Genomic DNA, 18367 nt, shown 5'->3' with positions numbered 1-18367 from the left:
TCTCTATTGTGTTTTCACACATTCCAACATCATTAACCCATCTTGCGGGACCTGCAACATACATTCTAGTCTTCACATTCTGTGCAGTTTCTTTCGCGGTCTCATCAGCAAACGCATTCCCACGTCCAACATCATCTGTGACTTTCCTGTGCGCACTGCATTTCATGATCGCAACTTGCAACGGTAGGGTCAGTGACTCAAGGAGATCATTCACCAACTTGCCATTCTGAATTTTAGCTCCATGCGACGTCAGGAACCCACGCTCCTTCCACAAACGCCCAAAATTATGAGCCACGCCAAAGGCGTACTGGCTATCTGTGTATATGTTCACTCTCATTCCTTCCGACAACACACATGCTCTCGTGAGGGCGATTAATTCTGCTGCTTGGGTCGAATTATGTGGCACTCGTGCAGTTTCCACGACCGTGTGCAAAGTCGTGATAGCATATGCAGCAGTCGTGTCACCATTAGGGAGCTTAAAACATGACCCATCTACCCATAAAGTGCCATCACACTCAGTCAGGGGAGTATCTTTTAGATCCACTCTCCCTTTCGTCTCTTCTTCTGTTCTGAACAGACAGTCATGTTGCTCAATCTCATCTGAGTCTGCTGGAATTGGCAACAATGTAGCTGGATTCAGCGTATTGCATCTTTTTATGTGTATGTGATTAGCTAACAGTGTAAGTTCGTAGCCCGATAATCGTGCACTAGTCAAGTGTTGTGTCTTGGTCCTATTTAATAATGTGTCTACAGCGTGTGGAACCATGACAATCAATGTGTTGTCCATTACCAAACCAGCAGATTGTCGGATAGACATCGCTGCAGCAGCTGTCGCTCTCAGACAGCTTGGCAATGCCCTCGCTACAGGGTCCAAGGTTGATGAAAAATATGCGCATGGGCGCGGTCTGTCGCCAAAAGGCTGTGTTAACACTGACAACGCACATCCATCTTTCTCGTGAACATACAATGTAAAAGGCTTACTGTAGTCAGGAGTACCCAACACAGGTGCTGAACATAATGCATTACGCAATTCCACAAAACTTTTCTGGCACTCTTCAGACCATGGGATAGGATTCGGTGTCTCTTTGCATGTTAAGGCTAACAAAGGTTTTGCCAATAAGGAAAAACTAGGGATCCAATGCCTACAGTATGAAGTGATGCCCAAGAAAGCACGCACTTCTCTCTGTGTCTTTGGCACACTCAACTGTGCAATAGCTTGAATTCTTTCTGGGGTCAGTTTCCTTCCCTCCTTCGATAAGAGATGACCTAAGTAGGTCACTTCTTGTCGACAATATTGCAGCTTAGAGAGAGACGTGATGGAAAGCGGATAAATGGCGCAACAGTGACAATGTGGCTTCTTTACAGATCTTCTCAGTATCCGCAGCGATCAGTAAATCGTCCACGTACTGAATCAGGATAGCGCCACTAGGTAAAACAAGTGCATCAAGCTGCGCTTTCAAAGCCTGACTATATATGGATGGACTCTCACAGTAGCCCTGGGGAGCGCGTTTGAAACGGAAGCTTCGGCCTCCCAGACTAAAACCAAAAATATCTCTGCTCTCTTCTGCAATTGGGATACTAAAGAAAGCATTCTTTAAATCGATCACTGAAAACCATGCAGCAGAGGCTGGAATCATCGTTAACAAGGCAGTTATATCAGGGACAACCGGAAACTGTGGCACAACAATCTTATTAACCTCTCTGAGATCGATCACAAATCTGTAAACAGGTGGCTGTGAGGGATCCGTTCGTTTTAAGACAGGTAAAATCGGACTATTGCAAACGTTGCCTCTTGTCTCCTCAATCACACCCTTCTTAATCAAGTCGCTGACAATGTCTAACAATGCTTTCTGCCCTTCATTAGAGATCTTGTACTGGGGAATACGTGGCAGTCTGACATTAGCCTTTAGAGTCACCACATATGGCGGTATCTCCAAAAGGCCCACATCATTGGGACCAGTAGCCCAAAGGGCATCCGGAAGGGACGACAATTCAGGTGGCATCGTGTTTTTAGACAAATACATTGGGGAAACCACTTTCTTGCCTAATGTAAGTTGTACTCCTGAAGGAGAACAATACAGTGTAGCGTGCAATCGTTTCAACAAATCTAATCCCAGCAAATTCTCACCACAACCTGTTGTCAGGATCAGGGGTGCTTTCAGCTCACAAGGTCCAACAGAAAGTGACATGGGACTGGAAATCGGGTTCCTAACCGGGGCGCCAGAAAAACCTACTGAAACATTTATATCGCCAGACAAAGGTGCGCCAGGGAGTTTTGAATGCATGATTGAACTCTTTGCAGCACCAGTGTCTAGCAGAAAAGGCTCCGTTACATTTGCTGTCGTCACCTCAACATACGGTCCACTCTGATCCACTGGCACTGAAACAACTCCCTCTCTCTGTCTATGGCTGTCCTAGTAATCGTTATTCTCTGCATCACCGTCCTCTGCATAATAATCATTATTATAATACTGTGCCGTATTACTAGTCGCGTTAGCTTGCTGATCAAAGCTATTGATGGTACTTTGAGGCGGCAGAGGACGCGCGTTCTGGGGAACACTTCCACGCCCTCTGCCTCTAGGAGCTTGCTGACCACCCCTACCTCTTGCGCCATACATATTACCGTTCCGCTGCATTAATTTAGGGCAACTGTATTTAAAATGACCTTCCTCTTTACAGTATGAACATTGGTTGGGACCTACAGGGACACGTGGTTGGTAATATGTTAAAAGGAATGAATGGGCGCAGGCATGGTCTTGTATAGATGATATGATGATTTATTCTTCAGTCCAAATCATTAGTTACATGTTACAGGAAGATGTTCTGTTCCTTCTTAATGCCCCACCAGGAGCAGCGTCCTCCCTGCTCAGCCCCTTCTCACCAACTGATCCCACTAGAATCCCAACCACCCTCAACATTCTATCATACCTCATCAAAGGCTGAGCAGGCAGGCAGAGAGCCAGAGTAGGGAGAGTGTAAAGATAATAAGCACATCACAACACATCTCCCCCCTTATAATATTTGAAAACAATCAACATGTGTTAAGATGATACAACACTCACTGAGCATAGGAGGATGCATTAATAACAACTAATTAAACATCACCCCCCCAGCGATAATGATCATAAACAGAAAAATGCATGAAAATAAATTTAACACACATTTAGTAGAAAAGGAAGATGAATAACCAAAACATTAAACACCATCCTTCCCCTGATAATGATCAAAAACAAAATTGCAAAACTAACATGAAAACTCAGACTACAACTATGGGTACAAGACACTACACTACACCCCACAACGTACCCATTGTGCCTCATAAAAAGACACAAGACAGGCAGAACAGGGATCTACAACCCTAAACTGCACAACTAAGACAAAAACGGATCTACCCATAAGACAGATCTAAGACTAAATCCCTTAACCCTAACCAACATAGGGTACCTTTAAACCCAAAATACTTTATGGGTAACTCTAACTGACAAATCAGGGTATCCCTTAACCCTAAAACACTCTTGCGATAACTATGAGTAACAATAACTCATGACAAATTTAGGGTATCCCTTAACCCCAAAAACACACTCGCAAAACACTATGGATATACATAACCCATGACAAAATTTTAGGGTATCCCTTAACCCAAGACACTCCCAAAAGGGTGACTCTAGACCATCTAGGGTATCCTTTAACCCTAAACAAACACAGGGTAACCTTCAACCCCCTACAATTCAGGGCAACATAGCAAAACCAGTATGTCCTTGAACCCCAAAATATACTGGCCACAAGAAGGAAATAAACAACAAATGCACAAATCCCCCAATAATAAACAGTAACCCAAGACCAAACCCCCACGTTCTAAGGAACCAAAACCCACCATTCTAATATAAAACAAAAACAGTGTGACAATGCTGAAAATAAAGAAAAGGAAAGTCTCTGACTCCGGTGAGCGATCTCTCACCCGTGATTCTCACCAAGGACTCCCCCAGCTGATAACTTCCAATGCAGTGACATCATGCAGGATAACGTCCCGAAATACTTCCAAAACTTGCCAAAGTTATATGCAGCTCCGAATCAAAATAATGTCTGCCCAAACTCTACAAATCTCACAGGCTCTCCGAAGAATGTAGCAACGCTGTAAAAAAAAACAGGCGTGCAGCGAACTGTGGAACATATGTTGGTGGCAACATATCCATTTCGGCAAACATATACAAACGTGGATGGCAACGTGCGCTGAGATGACAGTAACGCCGGACTAAACGCCAACCCTAAAAAGGCGGCACGCAGCGCACGCTGCACCGGATGGCTCACGACACATTGGTGCTGTGAGCACCGTAGAAGCAGTCAAACACGTCAGAATGGCCACGGAGCCGCTCCACGCGACGATCGAAGCAGGTAAGCAACAAGCGCGTTACTAGGCTGGCTCACTGTTTTTTTTTTTAAAAGATAACGTGACAGTTAAACTCGCCAATGGGAAAATTTACCTTGAAAAATTAAACAACTTCACCGTACTTCGGCCGATGTGTCCAATAGTGGCATAAAAAAAAAATGTTATAAAGTCTGTTCCACAATACCTAACACCTTAATCTTTGGACACTTCAACCATCACATAGGCTTCACACGGGTCGCAAGTTCAGAGGCATCACCAGCCTCTGGATCATTAAATTTGCGAAACAGCTCAGCAAAGGTGTCGATTTTCCCAGCATACTTTAACCGGGTCAGTAGAGGTGTCTGTCCGTCTTTGCAGGAACAGTTAGTCGCAGCCAATTCCAAACACCATTTACTCTTGCCAACTCGTTACAGCACTGTAAAACTTCATTTACGCGCTCTCTCCCAACGAGACCACATCGACCAAAACAGCAGGGAAACAGCAGGCTTCACAGCACAGCAGTAGAAGCAGGAACTGATAGCAAAAAAAAACATCAGCAACTAGTCCAATTAGTCCCCTGGGGAAACACTCACCCAGATCCATCATCTGGCACGTCCACGATAGGGCTGACCGGTCTTTAGGTCACTGGTGGGGCTTGTGGAGTGCAAGATTACTTCTTCTTAAATGCGCTTCTTCAATACCAAGTTCATCCAAGGTGGCTCACATAGGCTCATGAGTTTAACAAGTCCAAAAATACACGCAGGTTCTTTGAATCGTCGCCAGTGTTAAAAGGAATGAATGGGCGCAGGCATGGTCTTGTATAGATGATATGATGATTTATTCTTCAGTCCAAATCATTAGTTACATGTTACAGGAAGATGTTCTGTTCCTTCTTAATGCCCCACCAGGAGCAGCGTCCTCCCTGCTCAGCCCCTTCTCACCACTGATCCCACTAGAATCCCAACCACCCTCAACATTCTATCATACCTCATCAAAGGCTGAGCAGGCAGGCAGAGAGCCAGAGTAGGGAGAGTGTAAAGATAATAAGCACATCACAACATAATACCCGTTCATTTGCTGGTTTGTCTGAAACTGTTGGGGTTGGTGATAGACACCTTGGGGTTGCCTATAATTATTACCACCTCCACGTGGCGGATAGGCCTGCTGTAAAAGGACCTTTGTCTTTAGTTGCTTCGTTTTCTTCTCCGTTCTATCTTTCTCGTCTTTATCTCTATTTTCATAATACTGTGCAGTAGCCAGTATTTGCGCTGAAGAAGAAACAGCCCAAGAACTCTCTGAATCTTTCAACTTTTTACACAGGTCAGGAAGTAAATTCTGCACAAACTTATCCACAAACAGCCGTTGGCCACCCTCAGTACTCATATCTTGCCCACTGTGGTCAATAAACGTTTCTTCAAACCTAGTGAAGAAGTCTGACACTGTCTCATCTATCTTCTGCTTGCATGCAGATAACTTGTCCCAATTTACGCGCATCGCAGGCATTATTGTCTTCATATACGTGATGATTCTACCAGGCAATTCAGCTACTAAAGGTTCTGGTTTCGCACCACCAGTTTGTCTAGCATCAGCAGCAACAATGTTAGCCCATGTATCCCCTAGTTCTGCATTGTGATCTACATTACGAATTGATCCCCATAGAGGCTGTGGAACAACATTGCCAAACAACATGTCTATATCGGCCAGATTCATAATGCATGACCCTGCCGTCTGTGACAACTCTTTATAATAACCTGCTGGGTTTTTACGGGGATCAGGCAAGGACTGCTTAAGCGCTAACACCTCAGAGCGCTTCCATGGAACATGCACCCAAACACGCTGGAAATGCGCTGCCACAGCGGGGTTACCACCGACAGCTGCAACCGCTTCCTTCCATACCGGGGGAACTTCTCTCATAGGGTATTGTCGCGCTTTTGCCTTTTTCCCCACAAGGACCTCTTGTTCAAACAATGACTGTTGGCAATCGTCATTCCTTAAGGACAATACAACCGCAACTGCTTTATCTACTTCGCGGTCCACAATTATACCAGTTCCAAAATCGAACCTCACTCTACACAATTCCTGCGGGTTCGGATTTTTACCACTATCCTCCAATTCTTCACAGAGAATTTCGCACATTTTCTCAAACACATATCTCTGTTTAGGGGCATCCCATTGATGGAAAATGTTGACAACTGATTCCACATCATACAGTGAAGGAAAAACGATCCATCTACGCGCCATGTGATCTATTACCTTTTTCTCATCGGGGTTAGGCAATTGGCTGCGCAACTGCTTACGCTGTACACCAGGAGTTGCACCAGATGACCCAAAGAGAGGAGACATTAATGTAGTAACCACATTAGCTAAGCGCTGTCGCGCTGAAGGAGAAGCTGAGGCAAGAACAGGGGGAAAAACAGAGGGAAGAAAAGAGGATGTAGAGACAGGTACTGGAGTGGTGGAAGGAAGAGTGTTAGGGGAGGCAGTTACTGGATTAGGCAAAGTCGCAGGAAGTGCGGGGGCAGTTGGAAGCACAACTGGCGGCGCTTGAGAGGGCTGCGCTACAGGAATAGGAACTGGCTGCAAAGCAACTGGCGGTTGCGGCAAGGCTTGCAGTATATGCACTGGAGGCGGCATATTTACAAGCTGGGGAGGCGCCGTGGCAGTTTGAGCATACGGGGGTGGCGAACTCAACAAATGTGACATCAAGGGATCTTTCTCCTTTTCTTCTGACTCATCCTGCTTAGAATGTGGCAAAGCTGGGTAACATTTGTCAATCCCTAACTTACGCTGCCTGTGCAATTGCTCATTCATTTGCTCCTCTTCATTGTCTTTAAATTGTACAGCTGCTTGCATTACTGACATACCTCTCTCTCTCTTATTCTTTTTCGCTAACTTAATTTCCTTCTGTTTGGCTTCCTTTCGCCATAAGCGGAAAGAGTCAAACATCGCCGGCCGGGCTTTCTTCTTAAACAATTTAATTTCCAGATTATCTAAAATATCGGTATCAAAACTACCATTTTGGGGCCATTTTAAAACACCATCTTTCCTGGTGTAGTGGATCCACACTTCGTTATATGCAATGGGGCCTACGCCATGTTTCACATAGAGCTCATAAGTTGGAGTTCCAACCGGAGGAACCGGACATGATTCCTCTAGCTGGAAATCTTTTCCACAACCCAAACAGAATAATCTACCAAATAGTCCAGAACCAGGCGTCTTCGCTCACTAGTCTAGATCCAAACGTCAAAGGATTATCGAATACGATATTCTCGTGAATACACGAGTCCTCTGGTTTTGGCGTTTGCAAACTCCAAAGTACCAATTCAAATGATCCCGAAGGATACCAAAACAAATGGGAGACGCTCCACTTATACTTAACTGAATATTGCTGATCGATGGCGTCACCAGAAGACTCTCTCGATTGTTTCGCTCTCTCAAACTCGTCAAGGGTCCAAAACAGGTCGATTAATCAGGGCAGCAGTCCTTCGTAGCCGTCGGGACGCGGAGAACCTCGCAGAAAAGACTTTCGGACCACGTCGACATGCAGGGGTCGATGAAGTGGCGGCCTTCCTCCGGAATTTCCACACGAAGCTCCTCACGAACCTCTGGCTTGGACTGGTACCGCTGAAATCGTCCCGAGTTGGGCGCCAAACTGAAGTACTGGGTATTTTAGTCCCAGCGGTGCAGGGGCACACACCCTATGACTTCTGGGTTCACCCTGTTCCGGACCTACAGAAACACAGAGTCTTCTGGGTGAAGTCAAAGATTCGTTTATTGGCTGCAGACCAATGACAGGTATCCTAGAAGTACAACAGCGTGTATGTTCTCAGGAGACTGCTGAAAATCATAGGAACGGACTTCTCCTTAAGTACAAAATATCATGCTCCAGGCACACATTCCTTGGTTTACGATATGGTCATATAAAGGTATACATTACAAACGAAAAAGCAGAGTCATGATGACCATCCCACATTCCAGTTCGGCCAGCCCACAATGATTTACACAGTAAGGTTCAGATCCCACGTTTGATGTAAAGAGACCCCCCAATAAACATGAGCATCTCCTGTTTTGGGAAACAAGTCATAAAGCAGGAACAAGCAGGTGTGGAAGAGATTAGCCGGGGGATTGTGTAGAATGAAAGGGCTTTATGACGGGTCAAACCCTGATGCTAATCACAGGTGGACGGAGGAAGGGGAGCTCGTGAGACCGGTTTGACCCGGGGCAGCAGAGCCAGCTGCCCAAGTCACAAAGAAGTCAGAGGGAAATCCCATGTACTGTGAGGCCCGTATTAACTCCATCATAGCCTATGTGAGGGCAATGACAAGATGGCCACTGCTTCCAAAATGGAACCCGCGTAGTGAAGCAGAATAACGTGTACACAGTGCATTCATAGCTAGAACGATATATAAAGCACTCGTACATGCCGCATTTACCATTTGCGGTTCGCTAATACCAAGATAGACAGGGGTAGGGCCCTGTCCCCTACGCGGTCCCGAATATTAAAGTACGACACAGGACACCACCATTTCCTTCCATAGCTCTGCTATGGGGTCCTTCCACAGTCCCCTGGCCTCCTCCCAGCTCAGGGCTCTACCTTCCGCCCCTGCCCAGGCAATCACATCCCGGTTCCAGCTTTCAACCCTGGGCCATGTGTTGATCCAGGCCCAGGGCTAAGTCAATCAGCCTGTTTCCCACCTTACACTTATTTGGGCGTGAAAAGAGTCCCAGCAGGCACACCCGTGCGTGGAGGCCAGTTCCCTTCCCAGGAGTTCTTTAAGTTTGGAGATAATTGATTCCCAGAAGGGGCGCACTTTGTGGCATGTGTATAAAATTAGCATTGGGTTGGTCACATCGTGGGCATTTTCGTTTTTCCCCCCATAAGTGATGTTAAGGCGATGTGGTGTCATATACGTCATTTGTATGACGTTGAATTGAATATATTTTAGGTGTGTGTTATGAGACATTCTCTTGGGGGACTGCAGGACCATACCCCATTCAGCATCTGTTAGTTCGCCTCCCACTATCTGGTCCCATCCATCTCGCAATTTACCCAGTGGTTCCAGGGACACTGCAAGCAGGGCGGCATAGAACCACTTTACTTGGTTTCGGGCTGTGCCCAGTGGTATCAGCGCATGCAAGATTGGGTGTGTCTCAGATTCCTCCCTCCCCTCCTACCATAAATGTCTAAATGCGCGGACTACTGCTTCATAATGCAGGAGCTGTTCCAGAGGAAGCCCACAGCTCTCCACCAGTTCCTCAAAGGGGATAAGGCTTTTCACTAAGTAACAATCTCCCACATTTTCCAACCCTGCCTGTGTCCAAGGAACAAATTGGTCCCCAGTAAGTAAGGATGTAGGAGTCCCATGTGGTAAGCCCACAAGGGCAACACAGGGATATATCTCGGGGTTTTCTTTAATTTATCTAAAGTTCTCTTCCAGGTCTGTAATCCCACCGACCCTGTTTGTGGTATTGTGGATATGGCTGGGGCCCCAGCAATCCACTTCACTCACCATGAATACAGCCAGAGCCTGAAAAGAATACTCTCCATAAGGAACCTGGAGATAAAGAATAGTCAGACTGAGTCTTACTGGGAGTTGATAAAGACCTTCATACGTAGTGACTGCTAGTCAACCATTGATTTCGCATTGACCACCGAATCCCTTGGTGGGAAATTGACACAAGTGAAGTCAACATTCACCACTTTTAGCGAACACTATATCCTTTCCCTCTCAATTGCACTTGGCCTCTTGTGTAAGCGACAAATTAAAATCATAGAGACACTGGTCCTAGGAAGAAATAAGGGTTATCAATTAAAATCGGCTAGCGAAGATAAGGCAAATATAATTCATGAAATAGTAACAAAGAACATGGACTCTATATAAAACTGTTTTGATACAAATCTTTCCGATGACCTCTACAGTTGTGATTTTACGAAACTACTAGAGGCAGTAAAAAAGGTCCTGTTTTGTAATAAAAACTCAAACAAGGCTCCGGCTGGGCAGCGGTTTGATTGTGCCTGTTCTCAAGGGTTAAAAGCTCTCCATGAAGCCCTGAAAGTGGCCCCTCTAGAGACCAAGGGAGGCTAAAGCTACTCCTTAAAACATGCAAACAATCCAGGCAACAGAGAGAAATAGCCCTGAAAAAAGAGGCCTGGGAACAATTAGAAAGGGCAGCTATAACCAATAATAGCAGGGATTTCTAGAGGGTGGTGAACAAGCCCTCTTTTAAGGACGCCAGCGATTCAACTCTGGAATCCCATGTGGGAGAGGATGCCTGGGTGGCTCACTTTGAGACAATCTTTGGGTCAGGGGAAACTCAGATGACTGAGCAGTCTTCAGCCCCTCTGGTCCATTTATACCCCCTAGTGTTTACTGTTGAGGAAATAATAAAGGGTCTGGAAAGGTGCAGCAGGGCAAAGGCCCCGGGCCCAGATGTGGTCCCAATAGACCTTTTTCTCGAAGATCATGTTTTATGGGACCCTTTTTTGCAGAACATATTTAACACTATAGTTAAGGCTGGCCCCCTGACATCGTGGAGCACAATGGTCATTGTCCCGATCTATTAAAGGGGAGCCAGAAGTGACCCATACAATTATAGGCCCATATCTTTTCTAGATACCACCTCAAAACTAATGGGACAGCTACTATTACATCAGCTGGAAGAATGGACCTGTCTAAAAAATATATACATTCCGGCCCAATATGGCTTCCAGCGGGGAAGGAGCATGATCGATCAGTGCTTGTACCTGAGCCTTGTCATTAAGAAATACACCAGGGCTAAAGGGGAAATATTCTACATGGCCTTCATGGATCTCTCAGCCGCATTTGATTGCGTAAACCACAGTAAGCTATGGGAGATAATGGAGGCCATGGGGGTGGACCCCCCTAATTCTTACATTTATCAAACAGCTTTGGTGCGGTATAGCGAGGATGGGGCTTGCACCCGCTTGTTCCGGATCCTCTGGGGGGTTAGGGAAGGATGTGTCCTTGCTCCATTCCTGTTTTCATTATACACAAATAGGGTTAAGGAAGCATTGGCGGTCATGACTACAGATATCCCGACGTTTGTGTCTTTAACTCTGCCTTCACTTGCTTATGCAGCTGACACTGCCCTGGTGGCCAGAGCAGGCAGGGCCTTGCAACACATGATAACGGCTTGTGCCTCCTTTATGACTGCCCATGACTGAAGGGTTAATAAATCTAAATTGTTTATTTTAATAGCAAACCCCACAGGGCATGGAAAAGTTCCATTCTTCCACTTAGGGACTAGCAAATTGGTGGTAGCAGATTCTCTCCCTTACCTGGGAGTCATGTTTGATAAAGGCCACACCTGGCCCCATATGGTCAAAAATAGGATATTAGTGATGGAGAGTAGCATGGCAGCCATTATTACATTTGCTAAGAAACTGGGAACCAAACTGTAACTTGTTGCCTCCCGCAGCGCCTCACGCGGCACCTCCCGCGGCCGGGAATTCCAATATGGTGCCAGCGAGCGGGCACCAGGAAAAGGAGGTCGGCGGTCCAGCCCCGGTATGCAGGGGAACGCTGACTCAGAAAGAGGAGGGGCAAGAGGGAGGAGAAGAGGACGCCATGGAGCCGGTGCGTGTACAGCTGCTGGAGAGGGAGAACCCAGAGGAGCTGCTGCTGCAGAGGGAGAATCCCGAGGAGCTGGAGCTGCGGAGGGAGAGAGAAGCGCTGGGAAAAGGATTCCAGGGAGAAGACAACCTGACTGAAAAACCGCCTACAGGCAAGGTTCCAGAGTCAAGCCGGCCTGAAGAGGAGGAGGGTGGTGAGGCTCCCCCTGCCACGACCCTGGAGGGTCGTGGCCACAGGCAGGTGCCTTTCTTTACTTATTTTTCTACGGGCTGGTGGTGGTTGGAGCAGTGAAGGGCACCTGTATGTGCATGTGCACCAAGGTCCGTATTCCCTCCACGTACTTCCCCCGAAGTCTTGTACAACACAGCCCCTTTCAACCCTACACCATCAGACCCCAGGTGATGGTACACTGACTGCCTCAAACCCTGCATACCTGATCCCAGTCTGTCTTTTCCTCTGAGGGCCCTGTCTACTGACCCATCTCCCTACATCCAGCGGGGCTGGAAGAACAGAACACGAGGACCAAGAGAGCAGGAGCGAGAGACTGACCCAGAAGTCTAGAGACTGAAGCGGAGGACAAGGAGTCCTCCAGTTTATTTGATTTATTGTCTTTGCTGGACATTTGTTTCACTTCCACGCATTCTTTTTTTGATTTGACCATTAAAACCCCTATATTCCCGACTCACTGTTCTGTATAACCACGCGACCACACAAACCCATCAAAGACTTAAAGAGCATCTATAAGGCTAAGACAGTTTCGGCAACTACCTACGGAGCAGGGGTGTGGGGCACGTCACAAATTGAACAATTGCAGAGATTACCGAGGATAAATTCCTGAAGAGGCTGATTTCCCCCCCGGCATCATGCTCCAAATTCAATTGCCATGTGGAATTGGACTTTCCGTATATTAGCGACTTGATAAGATTAGCCCGTTTAGCTTTACTGCATTCAATTTGGAGGAAGAACACGCTATTCTTAACACAACATATTATAAAGGATTGCTTTAAGCTAGATAATACCCATAAAATAGGATAGCTACATTATGTAACATCGACCCTGAGCACTTTGGGTTTGGAGGATTTGTACAGAAACCCTAGTGAATGCCTACAAATATCTAAGAAGGTTTTAAAATAATTTTTTGGGGCTAAGTTGGTTTGAGATCGCATGGAGATAAACAAAGTCAAACCAACAGTGAGGATATATCAAAACCTCCAGACTCTAGCAGAGGGCGACTACCACTATCTAAAGGAAATTCAGAACCTACAGCACAGATTCATCCTAGTAAGATTTCGTATGAATCTTTTTCCTCTGATGGTGGGTTATCCGGCATAAGTTTTATGACCTGACCGTTTGCCCATGTGATGGAGTCTCGGAACAATCAGACCTCCATATCATCCTTTTCTGTGAATTGTATAAAATGGAGCTAGATACATATTACCGGCCCTGAGACAATACAACTTCAGACAATGTAGAGAAGCTCTCAGATTTCTTAAAACAATCGGTAAGCCCTGTATTTGCTTTGTAGTAGCCAACTTCCTTTGTACTTGTATAAAGAAAAGGAAACATGTTAGCCATTCATAGTAATATTGAGATGTACTTGGAATTTTATGTTTTTTAAACTGTACTATTTGATGAATTTTATGTTTTTATTACAGTTGTATTGTGCTTTTATAATCTTTGTTTTACTCGAGCGAATAAAGCTTTATGATGATGATGATGACAGACGACGATGAGGGAAAAATTATTATTTATTTAATTTTCCCTCGTGATAGTCTGTCGAATCCCCCCAACCCGGCCTCACTGCCCACCGCTCTTACCTGCAAAAGGCCGCTCCTGAGGCTTCCCATTCCTTTGCTCTGCAGTCACGTGAGTTATCGATTACCATCATAGCATTGGCATTAATGTAATAAAACTCATCACAATCCTCTTTGCTCTTTGAGATAAACTTAATATATGGGCAGACAATGATTTTTAAAAAGCCAACAGATAACTAATTTTTTCTATGATCATTATAAGGTGGCCAGTTAAAAATGGGGAGCAATAGTCGATAAACTATATGTGTTTGAGTGCGTTTATGTAGAGAAGATAATCACATTTTATTGCTCCCAAATTCTGCAGGTCAGGCCAGGGAAGAACAGTGACATGAGAAAGCGTGGATTTGGGACCACTGTTTTAAGGGTTCACAGTCTGTGTTAAAGCCCAAGCAGGTACCTCCTGTCTGAATCTTCTGAGAAACGGGCAGAGCTTTGTGCATGTCATTTGAAACATAAACCAGAATCCTGTTTTCAATCTGTTCAGTGAAACGGACTTGAAAAGTATTGATCTTAAAACACTGAGGAGGGAATTCAGGAAGATAAATCTGAGTGAGGTGATCTCTTCACACATAGATTTATGTGTGGGCATACATCACTGGTTAGGTGCTATTAACAAAGAGCAGACAGAGCTTCTGCGTGAATGGTTGGGGCTTTTATGACTTGACCTCTGACTATGAAGTAGTTACAACTAGCACTTTTATGAGTATAGTTTAGGCTTGAATCACCTAAATATAGATCTACATTGCATAGGTGGACATCTCTGCCTCTGCTATGCAGCAGTACAAATTGAAAAGAATAGGGAAGTAGGCATATACAGTTATTTATTGTGTCAGTGTGTGTGTGCTCGTGTGTGTGTTTATGTGTGTGTATGAGAGAGAGATAGAGAGATTTTGTTTTGGGACAAGCAAGTAATGTTGTATGAGGTGTCACTGAAGTTGTTTAGTTTAAAGTAGTGTTGGATGTAAGAGGAGTATAATTCTTTAGCAGTTTGCTTATTAGCAATTTCCTAAGTTTAGGTATCTGGTATGGTTACGTTTTTACAATGTAATTATGTGGGTGTTTGCTTTGCCTTAAGTTATCTGACCCTTTTTTGATTAAATATATTTCTTTTATTTTTTTACATTTTAGATGTTGCTTTCTATGTGGGTCTGTGAAGTTATTTTAAATTGGGGTCATTTTGAACTTTGGAAGACATGCTGTACATGAGTTTTGGCAAGGATTAGAAGTGGGGTGGATTGTGAGCATGCTGCTGGCAATGTTTGTTTTGATATCAGGGAAATCAAGAGCAGAATCTGGCCCAGCAGACCATACATATGAGGTTGCCCGTGGCCCACGCAGGAAGCCCCCATAGGAGGGCAGCCACCTTAGTGCCACACGAGGGCACAAACCCAACTGGGCTACTATTTGGACCCCTGGGGTCCAGCACAACTGCGTCATTTCTGGCACGCCAGTGCGCGGGGGTTGGTATACCTACCTCCCCCGCCCAGCTGGTGATCCTTTTCGCTCTCATGGGTCCCTGGGTATGATGGGTGCCACACCCAGAGCAGCTACGGCGGAGTTACAGGGCAATCCAGAGGCTGAATGGTACATAGGGGTACCCTATTCAGGACCAGATGAAGGGTGCAAAGGCTAATTAGCCCCTGGAAGTCCTTACGGCAGGACCCTGGAGGAACACCGGCGCCCCGATAGTCCTTTGGGCGGTTGTAAACCTGAGCATCCAGGGGCTTGCCTGGATACGCTCTGCCCCCTGATGGGGCGTGAGTAAATGGTTGGACTGGTGGTCCACAGGATGTAAGAGGCAATCCCTCAAAATGGTTAGCACAGATTGGTTATTCCACGGTGAAATTTGGCTCATCAGGTGGGCAGGCAGCATAGGGGCTGCCTGCCCTTGGATCGCCCGTAAGTTGACCCACCATGTTGCATATTTCTTATGCAAAATAAACCTGCAGCAATGTTTTCTCCAACAACCAATGTGTCTTGTGTGTTCTCTATTATGGTATTGCTGTTTGCGGGTTGGGTGTGTTGCCGATATTGGCACTAAGGTCCGCAAACAGCCAAAAAAGGTCTCACACACTGACCTGTCAGACCAGCCCATCGGGCTCTGACGGATTGCCTTAGAGGCCATTCGGACCATGCTATTGTGTGTGTGTTTTTTTGTATTTGTAAGTCACTTCCTGTGACCCTCGTTACTGTTCTGTTCTCTTTCACTTTTTAATAGACGTTTTCCTCTTTCTAGCTACTAAACATTGCTGCCCCACGTTTACACCTGAAACGTCAAGCTGTGCATAGCTCTGCGCACTCTTATGGGAGACCTCTACACATAAAAAGTAGAACCAGAGTAGAAGCGGAATAATGCCTCTTACTGTTTTTTAATTGCATTTACGAGAGCATGGAGGAGTACTACAGCCGTATTATTATACATAATCGTAAATGTCATTCTGAGTTGGTTCTTAAATCTTCTATGTTCAAATGCAAAACTCCCTAGAAACAAGTTGAGTTAACTGGGTATAATTCCATCACAGAATAATATTAACAAAAACATTAAAAAGATCGCAAGAAAAGTTCATGGATTAACAAGCATTTGCAATGCAATAGGTCTCGCATTTATAAGAGTTTGAGCTATTGGCATTGTAAAATTACAATGCCTTTTATTTATGCTTTGGTTTTAAAACAAATAAAAGGCATTGTCATTTACAATGTCAGTAGCATAAACTCGCATAAAAGCAGTGTGTGGAGTGCAGCAGTGTGCGGCGTGAAGCAGTGTGCGGCGTGCAGCAGCGTGTGGCATGCAGCAGCGTGTGGCGTGCAGCAGCGTGTGGCGTGCAGCAGCGTGTGGCGTGCAGCGGCTTGCAGCGGTGTGCGGCATGCAGCAGTGTACGGCATGCAGCAGTGTGCTGCGTGCAGCAGTTTCGTGCAGCATGCAGCAGTGAGTAATGCAGCAGTGTGCAGCAGTGTGTGGCGTGCAGCAGTGTGCGGCATTGTGTGGCGTGCAGCATTGTGCGGCGTGCAGCATTGTGCGGCGTGCAGCATTGTGCAGCGTGCAGCAGTGTGCGGTGTGCAGCAGTGTGCGGTGTGCAGCAGTGTGCGGTGTGCAGCAGTGTGCGGCGTGCAGCGGCATGCAGCAGTGTGTGGCGTGCAGCAGTGTGCGGCGTGCAGCAGTGTGTGGCGTGCAGCAGTGTTTCGTGTAGCAGTGTGAGGCATGCAGCAGTGTGTGGCGTGCAGCAGTGTGCGGCATGCAGCAGTGTGCGGCATGCAGCAGTGTGCGGCATGCAGCAGTGTGTGGTGTGCAGCAGTGTGTGGCGTGCAGCAGTGTGTGGTGTGCAGCGGCGTGCAGCAGTGTGTGGCGTGCAGCAGTGTGCGGCGTGCAGCAGTGTGCGGCGTGCAGCAGTGTGTGGCATGCAGCAGTGTTTCGTGTAGCACTGTGCGGCATGCAGCAGTGTGCGGCGTGCAGCAGTGTGTAATGCAGCAGTGTGCGCAGCATTGTGCGGCGTGCGGTAGTGTGCGGCGTGCAGCAGTGTGCAGCGTGCAGCAGTGTGTGGAGTGCAGCAGTGTGTGGCGTGCAGCAGTGTGTGGCGTGCAGCAGTGTTTCATGTAGCATTGTGCGCCGTTCAGCAGTGTGTGGCGTGCAGCAGTGTGCGGCGTGCAGCGGCATGCAGCAGTGTGTGGCGTGCAGCAGTGTGTGGCGTGCAGCAGTGTGTGGCATGCAGCAGTGTGCGGCGTGCAGCAGTGTGCGGCGTGCAGCGGCATGCAGCAGTGTGCGGCGTGCAGCAGTGTGCGGTGTGCAGCAGTGTTAGGCGTGCAGCAGTGTGTGGCGTGCAGCAGTGTGTGGCGTGCAGCAGTGTGTGGTGTGCAGCAGTGTGTGGCGTGCAGCAGTGTGCGGCGTGCAGCAGTGTGCGGCGTGCAGCGGCATGCAGCAGTGTGTGGCGTGCAGCAGTGTGTGGCGTGCAGCAGTGTGTGGCATGCAGCAGTGTGCGGCGTGCAGCAGTGTGCGGCGTGCAGCGGCGTGCAGCAGTGTGAGGCGTGCAGCAGTGTGAGGCGTGCAGCAGTGTGTGGCGTGCAGCAGTGTGTGGCGTGCAGCGGCGTGCAGCAGTGTGTGGCATGCAGCAGTGTGTGGCGTGCAGCAGTGTGTGGCGTGCAGCAGTGTGCGGCGTGCAGCAGTGTGCGGCGTGCAGCAGTGTGCAGCGTGCAGCAGTCTCGCATTTGTGAAAGTTAGAGTTTTTAGCATTGAAATCTAATGTTTTTTTACTTTAATCTGTTCATTTGCAGAGGAGTGATTATATTTGCATAGCGCTATTGCCATTTATATGACGTTGTGGCGCTGGAGAACCTGGAAATAGGTTATAAGGGAGGGGAGACAAGAGTGATAGGTGCGTGAAAAATAAGTAACAAAATCCTTGAAAAAACAAACACATAGGTAATGCAAGATTAAGTAAAGCATGTGAAATCTAGTCAGGAACAACATGTTTACTTTAAAGGTTTTGGTTAGTTAGAGCCAAACGCAATTTACCGGCAGCCCAGAACTGCTCGCCTCTATCTAATGTGCTGAACCACCGTAGTGTGAGCAGACTCAAACTGTGAATTCACTCCAAAAT

This window comes from Triturus cristatus, chromosome 11 (assembly GCF_964204655.1).
Source record: "Triturus cristatus chromosome 11, aTriCri1.1, whole genome shotgun sequence".
NCBI classification, from domain to species: Eukaryota; Metazoa; Chordata; class Amphibia; order Caudata; family Salamandridae; genus Triturus; species Triturus cristatus.
Note: the sequence above shows the minus strand (reverse complement) of the source record.